Here is a 26,490-nt window from a genome sequence, read left to right on the forward strand (position 1 = left end):
TGTTGAAAGATATGACTATTATGATTCACTAAGAAAATGATGGAATGCATCAAGACATCATAAAAGCATTAAAAGCAAGAGCTCGTGACATCAACATAGAAAAGGCATGAAAAATGGTTTAAGTATGGCAGTCAACTAATGAAGGATATAGCGCTTGGAAACATCATTTGTAACATAGGAGGTAATTATGGAAGAGAAGGAAAAATGTCATCTAGTACAAGGCTCATCATACATCTGTCAAAAGGAAACATCTGCTAGATGGGGATACTCTGGATCATCAAGATTCTCTGATGGAGTTTTCACTGAAAGGTTCACTGATCAAGAGAGGAAGCAAGTATTTCATCAAGAATTCCAAACTTGTGGAATTCATGGGATGATGGTGTGATGACATAAAAGGTGAAGTAGATCAAGGGATTCAAACTCTTTCAATCAAGGAAGCTGCTGCAGGAAGTCTGGATGACCCAAAGGAAAATGAGGTATGTATGCTTACATTCGATATTGTAGAATCGTCTAATCATCTCATATGGTTGCAGGTAACATGGATCAGTGCTCTATCTTAAGAGGATAATCAAAAGGAAGGATCTCCTCTCTCGAAATGGGTCACACATTCACTAGATGAAATCAACATAATAGTCCTCATATGTAATATAAGGTGGTTAGCATTAATTCGAGGAATTCTGATTGGAAATTCCTAGGAATGAAATGTGCGAAGAAAGGAAGGAAGAGATTGTGGGATATGCGACCATAAAAAAAGGACATCAACATCCAAAAGACAAGAGATCTGACTAGGATATCTCCAAGAAAGATATGTAGACTCTAATGAAGTCTGAAAAGGAAGGAGACCCTTTACAATATATATATATATATATATCTTTGGGATATGCGTTGATATGCATGCAAGATGTTGATGAAAACTAGAAGATGTCACGATTAAAGACCATCACAAAGGTAATTTTGATTTAAGTGTTCATTTCTTATTTTTGAACAAATATCTGGATGGGCTTATGCACGGCTGCCGAGAGAAGAGCTATGGATATCTTCCACCACCAATGCCCATGTAGTAGGATGAAAGATCTCTAAGGAAATATGGCATGAAGGAAGGCCGGATATGGATTGATGGATCACTTTTCGATGATGACTTGACCGACTCATGCATGAAAGTGATGGATGGTCTATGCCCTATCAAGAAGTCCCAAAACAGGAAGACTCCTGAATAACGAAAAAAAGTTGATGACATCGTGAGGAGGAGTTCTTCAAGCAACTGATTGTCCCATCATCTTGACCTAAGGAGTTGTTGTAGGTCCCTAATCAAGAGGGAGCTTGCAAAAAAATATTCTTACTTGGAAGAAACTTGGAAGCAAAAGTTCCTAAGCCAAGGGGGAGTTTAGGTACATTTCTCTTGTAGGAATGAGTACATTCCTTCATTAAATAGATATATCCTCCCTAATTAAGAGGGAGAGATAGACACATCATTCTTGTCTTCACTTGGGAAGACAAAATGGAGGATTGGGTAAACGTTTGGCATCTGATGCTCTTTGAGGACGTGTTAGGGCATCCAAGATAACAATGGTCATAGAGGACAGATATTCTTTGAGGAATGGGAATCCAAGATAAGAATAGTCCTGGTGGAACACACCTTGAGAACTCAAGTGGGGTATGTTCCGAGAGAGACAATGATGAGGATGTCTATACATCATTGGTCTCGCAAACATTGTGCTCATATCGCGTCGAGAGATAGAGTTATTAGTGAAAGCATTGCTATGTGACAATGCTAGTTGATATGATGCTAAACAGATGGGTTACCAATCCGACTCCTTTTATGAGAAATTATTCAGATTGAGAATGACCAAGTACCATTATGAATACCTCCCTAGTTAAGAGGGAGCGTTGAAAAGTGTAACTAGGTTCGGTCTTCATAATGACGTGTAATTGTGATTTTATGCAATTGAAGAGAAGAAGAAAAATAAAATTATTATTGTAATGCTTGTCTCATGGGTTTCATGAGCAAGGAATCTTATTTTTAGTGATGGCTCCCATTGTGAGCCTTTAGGATTTGTCATCTAGTCATAAAAGTCAATTTGAGTCTATGTCATGTATGAAGGACCCTTCTTGGGCATGTTACGTTTCGTATGTCAAAGATAATTATAAATAGCCCTACAAGACAAGCACAAGCATCTTCATGTCAGGTCGTCTTATTATCATGGCAAACAACTATAAATAGGCCACTAGGCCTCATTTTAGAGCAAGGATTTTCGATTAGGTTTTGAAGTTAGCAAGTAGTGTGAAGATCAATGAAAGGGTCAAGAAAGACAATCCTATAGCTAGCTAGGTGAAGCAAAGGGAGAGCGAGGTATGTGATATAAATTGGATCTGTTTTTTGGTCTGTTTTGGGACACACGTCCGAAGGAGGAGGAAATTTGCTGCAAAAAGAGTTGAGAGGAAGTAGGTCAAGTCTAAAAGAAAGTCGAGGAAAGCTAGGAGTATCTATGCAAAGAAGGCCTAATTCTAGGAGGTCAAAACTAGTGAAGATTTGAAGTAGAAGGTAGCCGAAGTTGAAGGGGAGCCGAGAAGAAGGAAGAAGTAGAAGGTTGACAACTGTTGACTAAGGATCTCATCAAGGAGGCTTTTGTGTCTTGGTCTTGGAGTGGCAAATAGGTCAAGGGTCTTGGTCTTGGTATTCGTCAATTGGAATCTCTATAAGAAGAAGAATTTGTTCGGGTTTTCCTCTCAAGTGGGATACGCTTTGGCCTTGGCTGATAGCCTATATTCTGTGTCTCTTGTCTCTTTATGGTTTATGCATTGGTAGTTGTTTGATGAAAAAGAACACTAATAATCTAAGTAAAGGAAGATCCTAATCTAAGAAAGTAAAAAGAATTCACAAGAAGTTACTAATAGAAGAGAAATCACTTGATCTTGATACCCTATATTTCTCAACATGGTATCAGAGCTAAGGTGACTAAGTCAAGGTATGACATCTTATCAAGGGACACTCAAGGATCAAATCTCAAGGAAGCATCAAAGCAAATATCATCTTGAAGTCAAGATCTACAAAGAAAGCATCAAAACCCTAGATTCCTACCACTGAAGACATCATCAAGAAGTCATCATTGATCTTCATCAACAAGACTTCACCATCAAAAGGGATCTCCCTCTCTGTGAGATCAAGGATCATTATTGAAGAAAACTATCTTCATCAAAGAGAAGTTTTCTATTCTCTATATCATCATCAACATCAAGGAAGAAGCAAGGAGAAGGAGCATTCTATCAAGTACGTATATTTATCTGTCAAAATGTCTTTTTGCAAGGAAAACAACAAATTGGTTGGGGCTTCAAACTATCTTGCATGGAAGAAAATGACAGATCTGAATCTCATTGAAAATGAGGTTATGGAACATGTCAAAGGATCTATCACTAAACTAAGAAAGGAAGATGCTCAAGCTCTTTCCAAGTATATGAAAGCGAAAGTTAGGGCTCAAAGGATTCTCATAGAATCGATGAAGGATCCCCTCATCCAGTGTTGCACGAAGCGCGTCCCGTACGGAAGCGCCTAGGAAGCTTGGCCGGAAGCGCGCTTCCGGCTTTTTTAGACGCTTCCTGGAAATTTGGAAGCGCTGGCGCTTCCGAAGCTCCGAAGCGCGCTTCGTACGGCGCTTCCCAGACGCTTCCCAGACGCTTCCGTACGCTTCCAGAAAAGCTTCCGGAAAAGCATTTAGAAAATCGTTTTTTTTTTCAATTTTTTTTTAAATTTTAGGTGAGTTTGCTTGTTGGGGGTGGGTCCACCTTGGGTTAGGGTGACAAATGAAAGCAAAAAAAAATATAAATATAGCCGATGCTCCCTCATGGTAATGTTAAATTCTTAAAGTAAAAGTGACATTCTCCTTTATTTTTCATTTTCATCATTTTACTTAAATTTTTAACATTACAATGAAATGACTCAGAATGTTTGAGAGTGGTTCCAGCCTCATTGGACTTCATATGGAGAAAATAGAATTTCATATCCTATTCAAAATTCAGCAGACTTAACAGTTTTCAGGTATTCAGGATCAATGGGATTGTGGCATTTCATTAGATTATATCAAGTATGAAGGTATGCGATTAGCATTTAATCAAGAGCACTAAGCCCTATATGTACCCTGGTGTTGGTGGTGTTAATTGTTGAACTCCTTTGTCACGCGGCACGCCCTTAGCAAAAAATTACCTTTCAATCAAGTCAAAATCATCGATCAAACATGTTAAGCTTTTTCTACCATATTTTAAGTCTTGAATTAGGTAGTTTGATCAAAATTGGGCAATGTTGACTAATATCCCTAAACAATCGAGGTAGAGGCAAAGGCTCGACAAGAGGAGAAGAATCTAGATTCTAGATCATTAATGTACAATGGATGTTATATCTATCTTGATTTATGCAAAAATATGCATGTTTTCATGTCTTCTACAATTAATTTGGTATTTGGGATGTTTGTTTCGAGTATAAATGCAAAAAAATATAAAAAATATATATATATATAGCAGACGCTTCCGCGGACGCTTCGCTTCCTAGATTTTTGGAAAATGACGCTTCGGCGTCCCCGCTTCCAAAAAACGCTTCCGCTTCGCTCCCGCTTCGTGCAACATTGTGTGGACCCGACGAGTTTATTAAAAACTGCTTAAGATCGCATCACATCCGCTCCGTAGACAATAGTGGAATCACTGTGTTATGTGCAAACTAGTGTTGCACAAAGCGCCCCCCCCCCCCCCCCGGTTCCAAGCCCCGAAGCGCGTCCCGTACGGAAGCGCCTAGGAAGCTTGGCCGGAAGCGCGCTTCCGGCTTTTTTAGACGCTTCCTGGAAATTTGGAAGCGCTGGCGCTTCCGAAGCTCCGAAGCGCGCTTCGTACGACGCTTCCCAGACGCTTCCAGAAAAGCTTCCGGAAAAGCATTTAGAAAATCGTTTTTTTTTTTCAGTTTTTTTTTTAAATTTTAGGTGAGTTTGCTTGTTGGGGGTGGGTCCACCTTGGGTTAGGGTGACAAATCAAAACAAAAAATAATATAAATATAGCAGATGCTCCCTCATGGTAATGTTAAATTCTTAAAGTAAAAGTGACATTCTCCTTTATTTTTCATTTTCATCCTTTTACTTAAATTTTTAACATTACCATGAAATGACTCAGAATGTTTGAGAGTGGTTCCAGTCTCATTGGACTTCATATGGAGAAAATAGAATTTCATATCCTATTCAAAATTCAGCAGACTTAACAGTTTTCAGGTATTCAGGATCAATGGGATTGTGGCATTTCATTAGATTATATCAAGTATGAAGGTATGCGATTAGCATTTAATCAAGAGCACTAAGCCCTATATGTACCCTGGTGTTGGTGGTGTTAATTGTTGAACTCCTTTGTCACGCGGCACGCCCTTAGCAAAAAATTACCTTTCAATTAAGTCAAAATCATCGATCAAACATGTTAAGCTTTTTCTACCATATTTTAAGTCTTGAATTAGGTAGTTTGATCAAAATTGGGCAATGTTGACTAATATCCCTAGACAATCGAGGTAGAGGCAAAGGCTAGACAAGAGGAGAAGAATCTAGATTCTAGATCATTAATGTACAATGGATGTTATATCTATCTTGATTTATGCAAAAATATGCATGTTTTCATGTCTTCTACAATTAATTTGGTATTTGGGATGTTTGTTTTGAGTATAAATGCAAAAAAATATAAAATATATATATATATATAGCAGACGCTTCCGCGGACGCTTCGCTTCCTAGATTTTTGGAAAATGACGCTTCGGCGTCCCCGCTTCCAAAAAACGCTTCCGCTTCGCTCCCGCTTCGTGCAACATTGCCCTCATCCCATATGTATCTAAACTCGAAACTTCAAGAGAAATCTACGACAAACTGGTAGAGTTGTATTCAATGCTTAGAGTTGTATTCCGTAAGCACTGCTGGAGAAGTCATCTCATTAAGGCAAGAACTCTACAAGTTGAAGATGTCAAGGGAAGACAAAATAGCCTCATACTTTATGAGGATATCTGAAATCTGGATCAAATACAAGATCTGGGAGAAGTCATGTTTGATAGAGAAATGACTACAATTGTACAAAATGAACTACTAGAAGAGTGGGGTAACTTTACTTCATGTATTTATGGGAAGAAAGAAGCTACTCCGTTCCAGGATCTAGGGTCACTGTGCAAGATTGAAGAAACCAAACTATAGGCCAAATTTGATGTGGGCGCAGGTGAGCAAAATCAAGCTTATGCTACAATGAAAACGAGAAAGGGTGGAAAGTCTGGTTCTCGGAAAAAGAAAAGGGACATGGCTAAGATTCAATGCTATGGGTGTCAAGAATATAGACACTACAAAAGAGATTGTCCTAAGACCAAGAAGGACAATAACAAAAGAGTAAGAGAAGAATCACACATCACCAAAGAAGTAGAGGAAGTTGAAAAGAAGAAGTTAAAGAAAGAGGAAGTAAGAGATCTCTATTACTGAGATAGTCTTTCTCACATAAGTTATTTTCAAGTTCCTAAGTCTTCTGTTGAAAAATATGACTATTATAATTCACTATGAAAATGATGGGATGCATTGAGGCATCATAAAAGCATTAAAAGCAAAAGCTCGTGACATCAACATAAAAAAGGCATGAAAAATGGTCAATGTATGGAAGTCAAATATGGAATGATATAGCTCTTGGAAACCTCATTTGTAACATAGGCGTCACTTATGGAAGAGAAGGGAAAAGGTCAGCTAATACAAGGCTCATCATACATCTGTCAAAAGGAAACATCTGCTGGGTGGAGATACTCTAGATCCTCAAGATTCTCTGCTGGAATCTTCATTGAAAGGTTCACCGATCAAGAGAGGAAGCAGGTTTTTCATCAAGAATTCCAAACTTGTGGAATTCATGGGATGATGACATAAAAGTTGAAGCAGATTAAGGGATTGAAACTCTTTCAATCAAGAAAGTTGCTGCAGGAAGTTTCGATGACCCAAAGGAAAATGAGGTATGTATGCTTAGATTCGATACTGTAGATTCATCTCATATGGTTGCAGGTAACAGGGATCATTGCTCTATCTTGAGAGCATAATCAAAAGGAAAGATCTCCTCCCTCGAAAGGATGCAAGAATGCATGGGTCACACATTCACTAGATGAAATTAACATAATATGTTCTGATATGTAATATGAGGTGGTTGGCATTGTAATATGAAATATGTGAAGAAAGGAAGGAAGAGATCGTGGGATATACAACCATGGGAAAAGGCAATGATCATCTAAAAACCAAGAGATCTGACTAGCATATCTCCAAGAAAGATATGTAGACTCTGATGAAGTCTGAAAAGGAAAGAGACCCTTGACAATATATATATATATATATATATATATATATATATATATATATCTTTGGGAGATGTGTCGATATGTATGCAGGATGCTGATGCAAACTAGAAGATGTCATGATGAAAGACCATCAAAAAGGTAATTTTGATTTAATTGTTCATTTCATATTTTTGAACAAATATCTGGATGGGCTTATGCAGGGTTGCCGAGGGAAGAGCTATTGATATCTTCCACCACCAATGACCATGTAGCAGAATGAAAGATCTTTAAGGAAATATGGCATGAATAAGACAACATGGCATGGAGGAAGGCGAGATATGGGCTGATGGATCACTTTTCGATGATGACATGACTGCCTCATGGATAAAAGTGATGGATGGTCTGTGCCCTATAAAGAAGTCCCAAAACATGAAGACTCTTGACTAACGAAAAGAAGTTCATAACATCATGAGGAGTTCTTCAAGCACCTGATTGTCCCATCATCTCCACCTGAGTAGATGTTGTAGGTCCCTAATTAAGAGGGAGCCTGCAAACAAGTTTTCTTACTTGGAAGAAACTTGGAAGCAAAAATTCCTAAGTCAAGAGAGAGCTTAGGTACATTCCTTCCATAGGAATGAGTAGATTCCTTTATTGGAATAGATATGTCCTCCCTAATTAAGAGGGAGAGATAGACACATCATTCTTATCTTCACTTGGGAAGACAGAATGTAGCATTGGGTAAACATCTAGCATCCGATGCTCTTTGAGGATGTGTTTGTTAAATTATGGTATGTTCTATGCTTAGTGCAATTTACTTATTTTTCTTCTTATTAGCCACAGATTAGCAATCACATATACATTAAGTAAAGTGCAGATAGAACATTAAATGATCAAAAGAAAACAAGCCAAGACAAGAGACACAAGATGTGGCGGCTAGCCAGGAACAAACCTCAATGCGGGGAAACCCTTTGATCGAATCTTCTTTAATCTTCAATAGTTCAGCAGAGAGATATGGTACAAAATCAAAATTCTGTAATTTTATATCAGCAGCAGCAAACCCTAGATCAGCGAAGTCAAACTTAGTCAAACTAGCTGAAATTGACCTCTAAACTACTTGGTCAATTTCCGGTCAACTTGTCCTCAAACAGCTTGAAGAAATATCCCTTGAACAACCCCAAAAGTTCAGTCAATTTGCAGATTTCTGAAGTCAACTGCAGCCCTAAACTAGGGCAGTCAATATCAGTCAAACCAGAGGTCAAATCAACTCGATTTTCGTGCCAAAAATTGCGGCCTGCCTAGGAGAGGAAACCACACCCAATCCGCACTTCTTGGAAGGTCAATGCTTGGTCAACGCTGGTCAAAGAGATGACCTGCTGCTCTAGTGTCCTTTCTGCGTCTTCTTTTCCCTAAGACATCTTCCTTTCAACGACACGTGTGAGAGAGACAGAGGCTCCTTTATGCGTAGGGGAGAGAGAGAGACGAAAGATGAGTGAATTGAATTGTCCAAATAAGGAGAATGCTCCTTGTATTTATATGCAATCGTTGAGGTTGAATAGACATGACTGTTGGGTTTCTGAGCCTACATGAGTTTGCTGGCCGACCTTGACAATTTGTCCATAATCAAAATAAATTCATATCTCCATAAATACTTATCGGAATCGGATGAGATTTAGATCAATCCTACACCTCTCGATGAGAGGAATCTAGGAAAAATATCAGAAGCCATAAATAAGGTGATCCACATGGAGTTTGAAACTTTGACCCTAGTTGCCAATTTTAACACTCCCTCTCAACTAGGGAGAAATTCATCTGCAATCTGTCAGATCGTCACTGCTATCCATCCATCAAATGCACTGTCTTGTACAACTTGACTCTACTCTGCTTAGCTCTGCTCGAACTATGTCGAACTAGGCTTGGTATTCATAATGACGTGTAATTGTGATTTTATGTAATTGATGAAAATAAAAAAAATAAAAAAAGAAATATTATTGTAATGCTTATCTCATGGGTTTCATGAGCAAGGAATTTTATTTTTAGTGTTGGCTCCCATTGTGAGCCTTTAGGATTTGTCATCTAGTCATAAAAGTCAATTTGAGTCTATGTCATGTATGAAAGACCCTTCTTGGGCATGTTACATTTTGTATGAGTCATTAGATAATAATAAATAGCCTTCCAAGACAAGTTGTCACGCACAAGCATCTCCCTTCAAGTCAGCATCAAAAGGAATAATAATATTTCTCCTAAGGACATGTCGGCTTATTATCAGGGCAAACAACTATAAATATACCACTCGGCCTCATTCTAGAGCAAGGATTTTCAGTCAGGTTTTGAAGTTAGCAAGTAGTGTGAAGATTAGGGAAAGGGTCAAGAAAGACAGTCCTATAGCTAGCTAAGTGAAGCAAAGGGAGAGCGAGGTCTCTGATATCAATTGGATCTGTTTTTGGGTCTCTTTTGGGACACACGTGCCAAGAAGGAGGATGACTTTTACTACAGAAAGAGCCAAGAGGAATTACAGTCCTCTTAGGTAGCCGAGTTGGAAGTAGGTCAAGTCTAAGAGGAAGTCAAGGCAAGCTAGAAGGAGTCCCTATGCAAAGAAGGCCTAATTCTAAGAGGCTGAAACTAGTGAATATCTAAAGCAAAAGGTAGTCGAAGTTGAAGGGAAGCCGAGAAGAAGGAAGAAGAAGAAGGTTGACTATCGTTGACTAAGGATCTCATCAAGGAGGCTTTTGTGTCTTGGTCTTGGCGTGGAAAATAAGTCAAGGGTCTTGGTCTTGGTATTCGTCAATTGGTATCTCTATAAGGAAAAGAATTTGTTTGGGTTTTCTTCTCAAGTGGGAGAGGTTTTGGCCTTGGTTGATAGCAAATATTTTGTGTCTCTTATCTCTACGGTTTATGCATTGGTAGTTGTTTGATGAAAAAGAACACTAATAAATTAAGTAAAGGAAGATCCTAATGTAAGAAAGTGAAAATCATTCACAAGTAGCTACTAATAGAAGAGAAATCACATGATCTTGATACGTTAGATTTCTCAACATGGTATTAGAGCTAAGGTGACTAAGTCAAGGTAGGGCATCTTATCAAGGGACACTCAAGGATCAAATCTCAAGGAAGGTATCAAAGCGAAGATCATTTGAAGTCAAGATCTACAAAGAAAGCATCAAAACCCCAGATTCCTATCATTGAAGGCATCATGAAGAAGTCATCATTGATCTTCATCAACAATACTTCACCATCAAAAGGGATCTCCCCTTCTATGAAATCAAGGATCATTATTGAAGAAAACTATCTTCATCAAAGAGAAGTTTTCTATTCTCTATATCATCATCAACATCAGGGAAGCAATAAGGAGAAGGAGCATCCTATCAAGTAAGTATATTTATCTGTCAAAATGTCTTTTTGCAAGGAATGCAACAAATTGGTTGGGGCTTCAAACTATCTTTCATGGAAGAATATGATAGATCTGAATCTCATTGAAAACGAGGTTATGAAACATGTCAAAGGATCTATCACTAAACCAAGAAAGGAAGATGCAAAAGCTCTTGCCAATTATATGAAAGAGGAAGTCTAAAAGAATCCCTCATCCCATATGAATCTAAACTCGAAACTTCAAAATAAATCTATGAAAAACTAGTAGAGTTGTATTTCGTAAGCACTGCTAGAGAATTCATCTCATTAAGGCAAGAACTCTACAAGTTGAAGATGTCAAGGGAAGACGGAATAGCCTCATACTTTACGAGGATATCTGAAATCTGGGATCAATTACATGATTTGGGAGAAGTCATGTTTGATAGAGAAATGACTACAATTGTACAAAATGCACTACCGGAAGAGTGGGGTAACTTTACTTCAAGTATTTATGGGAAGAAAGAAGCTACTCCGTTCCAGGATCTATGGTCACTGTGGAAGATTGAAGAAACCGAACTAAAGGCCAAATCTAATGTGGGCTTAGGTAAGCAAAATCAAGCTTATGCTACAATGCCAATGAGAAAGGGTGGAAAGTCTGGTTCTCGGAAAAAGAAAAGGGACATGGCTAAGATTCAATGCTATGGGTGTCAAGAATATGGACACTACAAAAGAGATTGTCCTAAAACCAAGAAGGACAATAACAAAAGAGGAAGAGAAGAAGCCCATATCACCAAAGAAGTAGAGGAAGCTAAAAATAAGAAGTTCAAGATAGAGGAAGTAAGAGATCTCTATTACTAAGATAATCTTCCTCACATAAGATCTCTTCAAGTTCCTAAGTCTTCTGTTGAAAGATATGACTATTATGATTCACTAAGAAAATGTCGGGATGCATCAAGGCATCATAAAAGCATTAAAAGCAAGAGCTCATGACTGGTACCCACCATTTTGTGGGTTATATCCCTAGGAGAAAAAAATTCTCCAAGATGGACCTCAGTCGGTAGCTAACAACCCCTTGTAGCCATCAACTAGCTCATTGTGGCATTTCTCCACCACCTGAGCCAACCATGTAGTCCCTCGCCCATCTGCCATGATCGTATGTTTGAAGGTGGGCCTCTCGAATCTAAAGGTATGCCTTGTCATTTTGAAATTGAGTATTGTCGTTTGCTTATCATTGACACTTTTGGGCATGTATTAATGGGGGGATTCAGCTGAAAGAATGGGCCAGGTCTGGGCTTTTGTCCCCTAGAGCCCTTTTACGAATTAACCTTGGATTCTAGTCCCGTGGGATCACTTTTATTGACCATTTGGTTCCAGGGATGGTATTTCACGGGAAACCTTGATTTTGGTTGCGTGGCCCTGCTCCCTTATCTACTTACATTACCCTCTTTCCATCCATTACTGCCCCATTTACCATATTTCCCACCTAGGTCCACATCTGTCCATTGGGTCCACATAGCATTAGCTTGCTGCTTCCCCTTGCCCACACCTTGGATCATGGCTTGGAATGAAGCTTGGAGGTTGATGCAGCTGGAAAGAAAGTTAAAAGCATATATGGCCACATTCAATAGGAAAAGTACCACAAAATGCAAAAGATGGTCTGGAAAAAAACATTTAGCATGTGGGCAAAAGCCAATTCAGGTGCTCTACCCCATTATCATGGCCATCATCCTGGTTCCTACAGGTTCTATGAGCCTTCTTCATCATATAGGAATCCATGATTGTCCCAACCCGTGGTGAGAGATGAACTGCCCCACCTTAAAAAGGGGATTCCTTTGCTATATCTTACACATCATGCTCTAACTCCTTGATCCCCGAGCATTTAATCAATGAAAATCATAAAAATGCAAAAGGCATATAAAGAAGGGTGGAAAAATCAAGTTCGGGGCACCTCATGTACCACGATTCTTCCCTCCTACACATCATAAACCCAAGTGGGCTTCCCTCTTATTAGCTACCCTTGTACCCCATCATGTGACCTGGGGCTGCCCCTTTTCATCCCCTACTTCATCCACCTATCTGTCACTTGCCACCACCTTTGATGCATGTACCTTGACTATATTATACCCTTTAGAGGTAGAAACCACCTAAAAAGATACTCCATTAGAAGTTTAAGAGACATTGGCACATCCCGAAGACCATTATGGAAAGGCAGACCATTATGAAGTCCCCAACTGTGGTCCATGATTAGGTAAGCTCATTTACTTGATTTCTCTAATGATTTGTTGTAATGGAGGCTAGGGACGCGTTAGATCTTATACAAAATTGCAGATGATTTCAGTTTGGGATTGGTCTCCCTATACGGGGTCCTAATCCTCCAGAGGGCTGCATTGGCGCATAAAGGGTGAGCGTTGAGAGCCATGGGCCTCCACAACAACGGATTGCACTTCATGGATCTCTACAACCATTTAGAGATTGCTCATGGTTCACTTATTAGATGAGGAAGATGCACCTGATCCATCATGCTCAGCTGGCCTCAGATCTACACCATACACTTGGCAAATGATCCAGGACTTGTACAATGATGTGGCATCACCTACATTATCATCCTACCCTTTGCAGGCCACCTACAGGCATTTTGATATGTTTGGAGACCCATGAGGACACTTGTGTGCCCCCACATGTCATTTGGAGCACCACAAGATATTACAAGGGGTCAACCCCTTGTCCACTACTTTTGAGGGTCATATTCTTCATTGTGGCACCAATGGACCTCATTAGGCCTCCTAAAGGGCCCTATGACATGCAAAGATTATTATTTGACCTCTTGAGAGGTTTACTTTTTCATTTGAGCTAGTTTGGTGGGCTTGTCACCAAAAGTTGTATTATTAGCGCATTATTATATTTTTGGGGCTTATGTAGGCCAAGGAGGCTAATTCGAACTCCTAAGATGTGTATAAATACAAGTGAGGTGAAATCATTTATCATCATTGCTTTGGATTGGATCTCTCTCTTCTTTAGAGAATTGTGCACTTTTTTTTCTGGAGGATGAATTAGAGCATTTATGGATGAATTTTAATGTATGCTTCTTGGTCTATTTTCTCTTGGAGCTTCTGTATTGTCATTTGAGAATGGTTGGATATACTCTTCTACATGTAAGTACAAAATTTTGATGTTATTCTTGTTACTTTTGTCATATATGCTGGATGGGATTTTCATTGTTTTAGGGCTAATTGTTGCATGCAAATTATTGCTTAATATTGTGGGATTGTCTCTATTATAACCTTCTCTCCATGTATGGGCCATGTAGTGTGAGCTAAAACTCCTAGGGGTTAAATTTGACCTTGACAAGCCATTCCTCTTATACATTTGTGTTGAAAAAGTGTAACTAGCTTCAATCTTCATAATGACATAAAATTAGGATTTTATGTAAAGAGATGTAAATAAGAAAAATGAAATTATTATATTGACTTGCTTCATGGGTTTCTTGAGCAAGGAATTTTGTTTTTGAGTCAAGACTCCCATTGAGAGTCTTTAGGGTTTCTTCATCTAGTCATAAAAGAGTCATTTTCAGGTAAATGAAGTCATGTTACACTTCACAAAAGGTCAATATTGTCTATGTAAAGTATCCTCCAGGAAATTGTCACCAAAACCCTTCTAGTCGGCCTACAAACTATGAGGAAGCTGCAAGATGAAGTCAGCCTAAACTCCAGTTGTCAAGCCAGCCTAAAGGGCAACGAAGAAGGGTATATAGAGCCTTACTCAGCCTCATTTGGAGACAAACAATTCGTACAAGAATTCGCTGGAAAAGTGCGAAGAAGAAGGCAAAAGAAACAGTTCTAGAAGAAGGATGAAGGCAGAGCATCAAAAGGAAAGGACAAAGTGTCTTCTGGGACATCATCTACTGGGGACAACGAAGATTCTTTTGGCAAGTGTGAAGTTTGGGTAGCAGAATCTTCAGGAAGTGTGAAGTCTGGGCAGCAGAATCTCCCGGGAAATGCAAAACAGATTCTTTTGGGGCAGCAAGAGAGGCTGAGGTTCTCTCTAGAAGAACTAGAGACCGAGATTCTCTAGGGAAGCTGTGGAGGTGCAGTACAACGAGATAGAGATAGAGTTTCTCTAGGAGAAAAGACGAAGAAGGAAGGAACAGATCAAGGTGGGTGACAGGTGTCTTGGAACGATACTATAGTCAAGGGTTCAGTGTCATGGTCTTGGTACTTATCAATTGAAGACCTAGAAGAAGAATTTTATTGGGTTTTCCTCTTAAGAGGTGAGAGGTTTTGGCCTTGGCTGGAGAAGCCTATATTTTGTGTCACTTGTCTTTATTTTGATAATTGTCTTGATGAAAAGAACACGCTAATAAGCTAAAAAAGTGAAAGATCATATGTAAAAGAAGAACAAGCATATCACAAGAAATTATCAAGCAGAGAAATTGTTAACATTCAATGCTCTAGATTTCTCAACAATTTGAAGTATAAAATTTGCAAGATTGCTTTCACTTGACCTAAAGGGTTTGTGAAGTAATCTTGGGGCCTCCTTCACTAGGAACGAAGAAATCTTACACATAATCAACATAAACTCCATTCTCCCAAGGATTAAGGAACTAATCTACCAAGGGTGGTCACCAAAACTCTTATTCTTTCACCTTCTCCCAAGTCTAGCCACATTGGGGTGCCTAGGGCATCAAATTCCCGACAAGATAGCCACTGAAAAAATTTGATCTCCTAGGGTCTTTTGCGCTGGCCTTTCCTCTAGCCCTCCTCCAAATTTGAAGACATTCCGATGGTGGAATTGGGAGAAAAGCCAAGCCCTAGCTCCGAGACAAAAACTTGCCTTGCCATCCCCAAGGCTAGCACTTCCCAGGGTCAAACCCACATCTTTGAGTAATCATATTTCTTTGATCTTTTCTTCACCTTGTCTAGGGTAGAAATATCATTGGTTGCTAAACTCCTTCCTCATACCCTATGCTAGGTCCACTTGGCCCTGTGTGATCCCACTCCTTTGAAAGACCATTCTTCAAGAACCATCTGAGATACCAATTCTAACAAGGATTTTAGGGATTGGGAAAATCCTTCACAAGTCTTATCCCATAAACGTAGCCCTCAAATCCTCTCTTCCTTTCCCTAGATTACCTAGTACATTGCCTACAAAGCAAACAATCTTTATCCTTGAAATTTTGGGAAAGGGTTATTTGGGTTACTCATATCCATTGACTTATCCTTCATTAGTGACTCCACGCATATTGGGTTTCCTCCCATCGGTGAAAGTCTGTAAATAGAAGGGAGCCTTAGCTGAGGTGACAATGGGCTAAGACTCCATTTGTTTCCCTTGGCCTAACATTTTTCCTTTAAGGATTTCCCTTAGGTCCCCTGCTAGTTTCAGCAATAACAGTGACAACAACATAGAAAAGGTATGAAAAATGGTCGAAGTATGACAATCAACTATGGAAGGATATAACTCTTGGAAACCTCATTTGTAACATAGGTAGGGTGATGGAGATAGGGTGTTTATTATATAGTTTTGAGATGATTTTATTTGGGGTATCTGATTCATTATCTTAGTAGAGAAATTAAATTCAAATTCAAATTTAAAAAAAAAATTGGTGTCCCAACGTGCATTTAATTTTTGAAACCTTTCACAAGAGTTCTTCGCCATTGATTAAACTTTTAATTTAATTCATGAAAAAGGACCTTATAATTCTGAGCTTTATTTTAGCTAAAGAGAAGTTACATATCATCAACTTGATTTGGGGTTTTTGACCACAATGTGGGGGCACAAGCTTTAATCAAGCATAATTCTCAAACCGTCAGGGCTCTCATGGCATGTCACATATCACTGGAATCAACTCGACGAGGAGTATCCAATGGCAAGGATCTCCAAGGAAAATTCAATGATCCGCTTCCTCAAAAACCTCCAACAAGTGTGGCGTATGTATATCACCCAAGGAATCCAAACCCTAGAGCTAGGGTTTCCAACCATCCTTCAATTGGAGCTTCCAACTAATGAAATCCATACAAATATTAAGAGCGTTCATTAACGAATGTTGGCAACAATGACAACACCATTCAATAACTTGTTTAATATTATGTTTGCAAAGATCACAGGTGTGTTAAAACAATGAAAAACCAATTTTATACAATAACCGCTCTAACTGGGTGAGAAATTATAGAAATAATTATATATTTGGTTAATATACCGTGTCTACATTAAATCAAACTACATGCATGATATGTCTTCTAAGTATTTAGTGGACTTGTTTGTTGGTTTAGAACATTTTCATTGCATCTTTACATATTAAGCTAGCAAACCAACAAAAAGTCGTCCACTTCAGCTATTTGACTCCATTACTCTACATTTGTTCTAGAGGAATTTTATTGGAATTAATTCACGAGAAACCTCCCATAGCCCTTTTGGTAGGGGTTTGGGTTAATGAGTGGGGGCTTAAGCAGAGATAACAATGGGCCTCTATCTCGTGTGTGCCAACCACAATGGGTTGTATAAGATCTTCAACAACACAGAGTGGTAATAAGGCCTAACAGTGAAGTCTAAGCAGATCAGGCATGCCCGACAATATTAGGCCTAGGACACCATAATAGATAATACCACAAGGCCTACAAGGCTTGCGATCTCAAGGATTAAAATGGAGTTGCCAAAAATGAAAATATGCATATATGTACCCCTGCTGAAATAAGGGGTAACAGGGACCATACCCTAGTACTAGAAAGATCAACAAACAAAAAATATATTCTCCATCCCATCTCTGACACCAACCTCTGGAAGTTACACGATTATTTTTCTACTCTAGAAATACAAAGAAAGAAACTAGCGCAAAAGATCCATTTAAGCACCTTTCTTATGTCATTCATAATGTTTCTATACAGTTCCTTGTATATACATCATTTTCATATTACTTCAAGCTCCTATTCTTCACAATCCTCGTACAGGATGTACAAACGATTACAACAAAATAAAACCTATGACTATGGTTCTGTGAAGTGTTACCCACCATTTTGTGGGTGATATCCCTAGGAGAATTTTTTTTTCCGAGATGGTCCTTAGCTGGTAGCCAGCAACCACCAACTAGCTCGTGGTGTCATTTCTCCGGCACTTGAGCCAGCCGTGTCGTCCCTCACCCATCTGTCATGATTGCATGTTTGAAGGTGGGCCTCCCAAAGCTAAAGGTATACCTTGTCATTTGGTAATTGAGTATTGTAGTTTGCTTATCATGGATACTTATGGACATGGATTAATGGGGAGATTCAACGGAAAGAGTGGGCTAGGTTTGTGCTCTTGACTCCCAGACCTCTCTTGGATGTTAACCTTGGACCTTAGTCCCATGGGATCTCTTTTACTAACCTTATTGGTCTATCTTCTCTTGGAGCTTCTCTATTGTCATTTGTGAATGGTTGGATATACTCTTCTACATGTTGATGTAAGTACAAAATTTTGATGTTATTCTTGTTACTTTTGTCATATATGCTGGATGGGATTTTCGTTGTTTTAGGGCTAATTGCTGCATAAAAATTATTGCTTAATATTGTGGGATTGTCTCTATTATAACGTTCTCTCCATGTATGGGCCATGTAGTGTGAGCAAAAACTCCTAGGGGTTAAATTTGACCTTGATAAGCCATTCCTCTGCATTTGTGTTGAAAAAGTGTAACTAGCTTCAGTCTTCATAATGACATAAAATTAGGATTTTATGTAAAGAGATGTAAATAAGAAAAATGAAATTATTATATTGACTTGCTTCATGGGTTTCATGAGCAAGGGATTTTGTTTTTGAGTGAAGACTCCCATTGAGAGTCTTCAGGGTTTATTCATCTAGTCATAAAAGAGTCATTGTCAGGGAAATGAAGTCATGTTATACTTCACAAAAGGTCAATATTTTCTATGTAAAGTATCCTCCAAGAACTTGTCACCAAAACCCTTCTAGTCGGCCTACAAACTATGAGGAAGCTGCAAGATGAAGTCGGCCTAAACTCCAGTTGTCAAGCCGGCCTAAAGGGAAACGAAGAAAGGGTATATAGAGCCTTACTTGGCCTCATTTGGAGACAAACAATTCGTACAAGAATTCGCTGGAAAAGTGCGAAGAAGAAGGCAGAAGAAACAATGCTAGAAGAAGGATAAAGACGGAGCAGTAAAAGGAAAGGACAAAGTGTCTTCTGGGACATCATCTACTGGGGACAGTGAAGATTCTTTTGGCAAGTGCAAAGTCTGGGTAGCAGAATCTTCAGGAAGTGTGAAGTCTAGGCAGCAGAATCTTTTGGGCAATGCGAAGTTTGGGAAGTAGATTCTTTTGGGGCAGCAAGAGAGGCTGAGGTTCTCTCTAGAAGAACTAGAGATTGAGATTCTCTAGGGAAGCTGTAGAGGTGCAGTACAATGAGATAGACCGAGTTTCTCTAGGAGAAAAGACGAAGAAGGAAGGAACAGATCAAGGTGGGTGACAAGTGTCTTGGAAGGATACTATAGTCAAGGGTTCAGTGTCATGGTCTTGGTACTTATCAATTGAAGATCTAGAAGAAGAATTTTATTGGGTTTTCCTCTTAAGAGGTGAGAGGCTTTGGCTTTGGCTGGAGAAGCCTATATTTTGTGTCACTCGTATTTATTTTGATAATTGTCTTAATGAAAAGAACACACTAATAAGCTAACAAAGTGAAAGATCATAAGTAAAAGAAGAACAAGCATATCACAAGAAATTATCAAGCAGAGAAATTGTTAACATTGAATGCTCTATATTTCTCAACAATTTGAAGTATAAACCTACAAGATTGCTTTCACTTGACCTAAAGGGTTTGTGAAGTAATTTTGGGGCCTCCTTCACCAGGAACGAAGAAATCTTACACATAATCAACATAGACTCCATTCTCCCAACGATTAAGGCACTAATCTACCAAGGGTGGTCACCAAAACTCTTATTCTTTCACCTTCTCCCAAGTCTAGCCACATTGGGGTGCCTAGGGCATCAAATTCCCGACAACATAGCCGCTGAAAAAATTTGATCTCCTAGGGTCTTTTGTGTTGGCCTTTCCTCTAGCCCTCCTCCAAATTTAAAGACATTCCGATGGTGGAATTGGAAGAAAAGCCAAGCCCTAGCTCCGGGAATAAAACTTGCCTTGCCATCCCTAAGGCTAGTACTTCCCAGGGTCAAACCCACATCTTTGAGTAATCATATTTCTTTGATCTTTTCTTCACCTTGTCTAGGGTAGAAATATCATTGTTTGCTAAACTCCTTCCTCATACCCTACACTGGGTCCACTTGGCCCTGTGTGGTCCCACTCCTTTGAAAGACCATTCTTCAAGAACCATCTGAGATACCAATTCTAACAAGGATTTTAGGGAATGGGAAACTCCTTCACAGGTCTTATCCCATAAACCTAGCCCTCAAATCCTCTCTTCCTTTCCCTAGATTACCTAGTACCTTGCCTACAAAGCAAACAATCTTTATCCTTGAAATTTTGGGAAAGGGTTATTTGGGTCACCGATATCCATTGACTTATACTTCATTAGTGACTCCACCCATATTGGGTCTCCTCCCATCAGTGAAAGTCTGTAAATAGAAGGGAGCCTTAGCTGAGGTGACAATGGGCTAAGACTCCATTTGTTTCCCTTGGCCTAACATTTTCCCTTTAGGGATTTCCCTTAGGTCCCCTACTAGTTTCAGCAGTAAGAGTGACATCAACATAGAAAAGGCATGAAAAATGGTCGAAGTATGACAGTCAACTATGGAAGGATATAACTCTTGGAAACCTCATTTGTAACATAGGTAGGGTGATGGAGATAGGGTGTTTATTATATAGTTTTGAGATGATTTTATTTGGGGAATCTGCTTCATTATTTTAGTAGAGAAATTAAAGTAAAATTCAAATTCAAAAAAAATTGGTGTGGCAACGTGCACTTAATTTTCGAAACCTTTCACAAGAGTTCTTCGCCATTGATTAAACTTTTAATTTAATTCATGAAAAAGGACCTTATAATTCTGAGATTTATTTTAGCCAAAGAGAAGTTACATATCATCAAATTGATTTGGGGTTTTTGACCACAATATCGGGGCACAAGCTTTAATCAAGCATAATTCTCAAACTGTTAGGGCTCTCATGGCATGTCACATATCACTGGAATCAACTCGACGAGGAGTATCCAATGGCAAGGATCTCCAAGGAAAATTCAAGGATCTGCTTCCTCAAAAACCTCCAACAAGTGTGGCGTATGTATATCACCCAAGGAATCTAAACCCTAGAGCTAGGGTTTCCAACCATCCTTCAATTGGAGCTTCCAACTAATGAAATCCATACAAATATTAAGAGCATTCATTAACGAATGTTGGCATCAATGACAACACCATTCAACAACTTGTTTAATATTATGTTTGCAAAGATCACAGGTGTGTTAAAACAATGAACAACCAATTTTATACAATAACTACTCTAACTGGGTGAGAAATTATAGAAATAAATTATATATTTGGTTAATATATCGTGTGTACATTAAATCAAACTACATGCATGATATGTCTTGTAAGTATTTAGTGGACTTGTTTGTTGGTTTAGAACATTTTCATTGCAACTTTACATATTAAGCTAGCAAACCAACAAAAAGTCGTCCACTTCAGCTATTTGACTCCATTACTCTACATTTGTTCTAGAGGAATTTTATTGCAATTAATTCACGAGAAGCCTCCCATAGCCCTTTTGGTAGGGGCTGGGGTTAATGAGTGGGGGCTTAACCAGAGATAACAATGGGCCTCTATCTCGTGTGTGCCAACCACAATGGGTTGTATAAGATCTTCAACAATGTACTACAAAGAGTGGTAATAAGGCCTAACAGTGAAGTCTAAGCAGACTAGGCATGTCCAACAATATTAGGCCTAGGACACCATAATAGATAATACCACAAGGCCTACAAGGCTTGCGATCTCCAGGATTAAAATGGAGTTGCCAAAAATGAAAATATGCATATATGTACCCCTGCTGAAATAAGGGGTAACAGGGACCATACCCTAGTACTAGAAAGATCAACAAACAAAAAATATATTTTCCATCCCATCTCTGACACCAACCTCTGGAAGTTACACGATTATTTTTCTACTCTAGCAGTACAAAGAAACAAACTAGTGCAAAAGATCCATTTAAGCACCTTTCTTATGTCATTCATAATGTTTCTATACAGTTCCTTGTATATACATCATTTTCATATTACTTCAAGCTCCTATTCTTCACAATCCTCATACATGATTTACAAACTATTACAACAAAATAAAACCTATGATTATGGTTCTATGCAGTGTTACCCACCATTTTGTGGGTGATATCCCTAGGAGAATTTTTTTCCCGAGATGGTCCTTAGTTGGTACCCAGCAACCACCAACTAGCTCGTGGTGTCATTTCTCCGCCACTTGAGCTAGTCGTGTCGTCCCTCACCCATCTGTCATGATCGCATGTCTGAAGGTGGGCCTCCCGAAGCTAAAGGTATACCTTGTCATTTGGTAATTGAGTATTGTAGTTTGCTTATCATGGATACTTATGGACATGGATTAATGGGGAGATTCAGCGGAAAGAGTGGGATAGGTATGTGCTCTTGTCCCCCAGACCTCTCTTGGATGTTAACCTTGGACCCTAGTCCCCTGGGATCTCTTTTACTAACCTTTGGGCTTTGGGAATGGTACTACATGGGAAACCTTGATTTTGGTTGCTTGGTCAAGCTCCCTCATCCACTATATCACTCCCTCGTTCATCATTTATCCCACCTAGGTCTAGATTGGGTTAGCTTTACCCCTCCCCTTGCCCACACCTTAGATCGAGCCTAGCATGATGCCCTAGAGGTTGATGCAACTAAAAAGCAAGTAAAAGCATAATTGGCCACATTCAACAGGAAAATGTACCACAAAATGCAAAAGGTGGCCAGGACAAACACATTTAGCAAGTGGGAAAAAGCCAATGCATGAGCTCTACCCCATTCTCATGGCCATCACCCTAGTTCCTATAGGCCCTAGATGAGCCTCTTTTATCATTCAAAAACCCATGATTGTTCCAACCCCTAGTGGGCAATGAACCGCCCTACCTTAAAGGGGGTATCCACTACTATACCTTACACACCATGTTCTTATCCCTTGAGCCCCGAGCAGTTAACCAAAGAAAAATCATAAAAGGAAAAAGGAATATAAAGAAGGGTGGAAAAATAAAGGCCGGGGCACCTCATGTACCACGATTTCTCCCTCCTATACATTATATACCCAAGTTTGGGCTTCCCTTTTATTAGATACCCTTGTACCCCAGCATGTGGTCCAAGGATGCCCCTTTCATTCCTTAATCCATTCATCTCTTTATCACATTCCACCACCCTTTGAAGGATGTACCTTAGACATACTATCCCCTCTAAAGGTAGAAACCATAGTTTTAAAACTCCGACTCCGACTCCGACTCGGCCGAGGATCAACTCCGACTCCGACTCCGAAATGGTAATGACTCGGCCGAGGATCAACTCCGACTCCGACTCCGAAATGGTAATGACTCGGCCGGGTCGATTTCAATGAATCGATCGTTGTAAAAAATACATTAAATATTTATTTTTTAATAAAAAAATACATAATTTTAAAGATTTTAAACATAATTTTAAAGATTTTCATTCATGTTTCCAAACACACAGCATTATAATATAGATGGAAGACAACATATGATCAAAGTAGGCTCATGAACCAATCCATTATATGAAAATGGTACCCAATGACAATACATAGTCAACTGTCATACATGATCAAAGACTCAAAACAAAAAACACATAACCAAGGAGGCTAGAAATGGCCTCTACAACAAAAGTAAATTGTGACCAGACTCCAGTACTAGTACTACAACGACTGGCTAGTAGCTACTGCCAGAGGAGCCAAGATCATGTCGATCAATCTCTGGATCATCATCAGAGTCAGACAGGGGGCCCCATGGCTCCTCATCATCATCATCATCTCCAACTGCAGCTGTAGAAGTGGTACCACTAGCAGGCTGTCCAACTGCAGCAGATGCAAGCTGAGATAGAGTAGATATGCGGTTGCGCTTCTGTCGTGGCTGAGCAGAGGAAGCACCTACAACTAGAGTCCTTGCTAGCTGTGAGACTGAGGCTGGTGGATTAGGATCTGCATTCAACTAAACAACATGTTCAAGTTCAACTGATGTCTCGATATCTAAATCTAAATCAAGATCCTCATCAGGATCAAACTCTGTTGGACGACTCTCCACTACCCAATTTGATGTTGGACCAGTGTCTTCCAACACAATGGGATCTGAATCAGGTCTTTTGTTCAGCAAATGGTTTCATCTGAGGCGAAGGTTGTATTGGACATAAACTAGATCATTTAACCGTTTTTGATCCAAACGGTTTCTCTTCTTTGTGTTACGTGGTAGCAGGAGCGAAAACGGGAGCGGGAGCGACATTTTCAGAAGCTCCTGGTTTGGGAGCGAATCCCAGAGGAGTTCGACGACCAATGTCACTAACATCAAGGTACATAGAGGGATTGGTGCTCTTGATTAAATACGAGTTCCATACCCTAATACATGACAAAATTCAATGGAAACATTGCAATCCTCCAATCCTGAAATCCTGAAAAACTGATAAGTCTGTTGGACTTTGAATGAAATCTAAAATTCTACTTTCTCCATATGAAATCCAATGAGGCCGAAACCACTCTCAAACATCCTGAGTCATTTCATGGTAATGTTAGTAAAAGGATGAAAATGAAGATTAAGGAGAATGTCACTTTTACTTTAAGAATTTAACATTACCATGAAATTTGAATAACATATCAATAGTAGAGAGCATTTGAGTGTCTTAAATAGGGTTTGAGAGGGGGAAATCGACCCCAAATAACATTTAGCTAATTCATAAAACACTTTGAAGTTAAAATTTCATTAAAATAATGTTAAATCGTTGTTTTAGTGGGTTACGGGTTGTTTGTGACTCGGCCGAGTCAGTACAGGAAACGGCCGAGTTGGCCAAGTCATGGCTGACTCAGCCAACCGAGCCGTTTTTTGTACCGAGTCACTCCGGAGGGCAATGGAACGGACCAACTAAATGGCTGTTTTTTAAAACTATGGTAGAAACCACCTAATAGGGTACTTGGTTAATCCCATTTAGAGCTTGGAGACATTAGCACATGCCAAAGCCCACCATGAAAGGGCATGCAATTATGAAGTGCCCACCTATTGTCCATGGTTTATAAGCTCTTTAACTCGATTTCCTTTGATGACTTGTTGTACTGGAAGGCTAGAGGACACATTGGATCTTATGCAGGATTGCAGATGGTTTCCATTTTGGGTTTGGTCTCCCTATACGGGGTCCTAACCTTCCAGAGGGCTACATTGGCACATGTAGGGTGTGTGTTGACAGCCATGGCCCTCCCAGCAGTAGACAACACTCCATGGATCCCCAGAGATGTTCACAGATTGCTCGAGATTTACCTATTGGACGAGGAAGATGCACTTGGTTCACCATTCCTAGTCCACCGCGCAGTTGTACCATGCACTTGGCAGATGACCCAGGACATGTATGTTGACGTGGCATCACTTACACCGTCATCTGAGTCGGTACAGATGGTCTACAGGCATCTCCAACCTACATGGAGAACCATGAGGTTACTTGTGTGCCCTCACACCCATTGGAAGTACCACAAGTTTATTATTTGGAGAACAAGGGGCCAACCCCTTGTTCACTACTTTTGGCAGTCCTATTTATCATTGTGGCATTTATGTACTTCATCAATCTTTTCAGAAGTCCCAACAACATGTATTATTGATCATTCAACCCCTTGAGAGGCTCATTCTTCTGTTTATGGGCTAGTTTGTTGAGTTTGTCACCAAAAGTTAGTTGTTTTGCACATTATTTTATTTTAGGGGCTAATGTAGCCCCAAGTAGCTAAATCAAACTCATTAGAAGTGTATAAATAGAAGTGATGAGGATTCATTTTCGCATCATCATGTGGATTTGGAACATGTATCTATTTAGAGATTTTTGCTATCCTTCTTGGAGGACGAATTTTTGGAGCATGGAATGAATTTTGATGTTTGGCTAATTTTCATATGTCTTGGAGCTTCTTGATGCCATGTTTTTGGATGGTTGGATATACTCTTATATATGTAAGTACATTTTAATGCTATTCTTTCTTTCTAATTTTATCACTACATTGTTGCTAGGATTTCGCTATACTATGGCTTATTTCCTACATCTCTTATGCGGAGTTGCGGAAATTTTGTTTATGGATAGTGAATGCTTCATGTATGGGCCATCTATAATGAATGAATGTTCCTAGGGATGTTTCATTACTGATATTCATCTTAAGAAGCCACTTATCTTGCAAAATGAAGTATAAAGTCTTTGAAGTTGCTTTTGATGTTGCCCTAGTGCCAAGCAAAGTTGTCTTTAAGGCATCATCGACCTAGAAAATTTGAAGGTCCATAGTCATAATTCTACCCGACTCCATTTCTCCCCAAATGATTAGGCATTGGTCCACCCAAAGGTGATCATCTTAAAACTTTCTCATCCAACTCCCTCTCCTTTTCTAGGCTTAGTCCATTACGTCTCCTAGGGCATCATTTATCTTGCAAACCACCCATCAAAAAGGTTCAATCTCTTAGCCCCTACTGCACTGGTATGTCTCCTAGGTGCCCTCCAATTTTGAAGAAATTCCTACGGTGGGATTTTGAGATATCCCAAGCCCTGGCCTCGAGATTGAATTTTGCCCTTGGTTTCCCTAGGCTAAAAGCCTCATTGGGACCCTCACAGTGTCTTTCATTAAAAATTATGCCTTTGGTCCCTCTTCCCCTCTAGAATAGGTCAAGCATATCATTGGTTGCTAAACTCTAC

At 39.4% G+C, this 26,490-nt stretch overlaps 1 protein-coding gene across 8 annotated transcripts in view; it reads right to left on the minus strand.

Annotated features, from left to right (window-relative positions):
• Nucleotides 1-26,490, minus strand: part of LOC149182086 (uncharacterized) — a 511,265-nt gene that overhangs the window by 168,521 nt on the left and 316,254 nt on the right. The gene's annotated exons all lie outside the window — the stretch shown is intronic.

Source organism: Pinus tabuliformis, chromosome 3_2 (genome assembly GCF_031772625.1).
Source record: "Pinus tabuliformis cultivar Carrire ecotype Pingquan chromosome 3_2, CPIR1, whole genome shotgun sequence".
Classification (NCBI taxonomy): Eukaryota; Viridiplantae; Streptophyta; class Pinopsida; order Pinales; family Pinaceae; genus Pinus; species Pinus tabuliformis.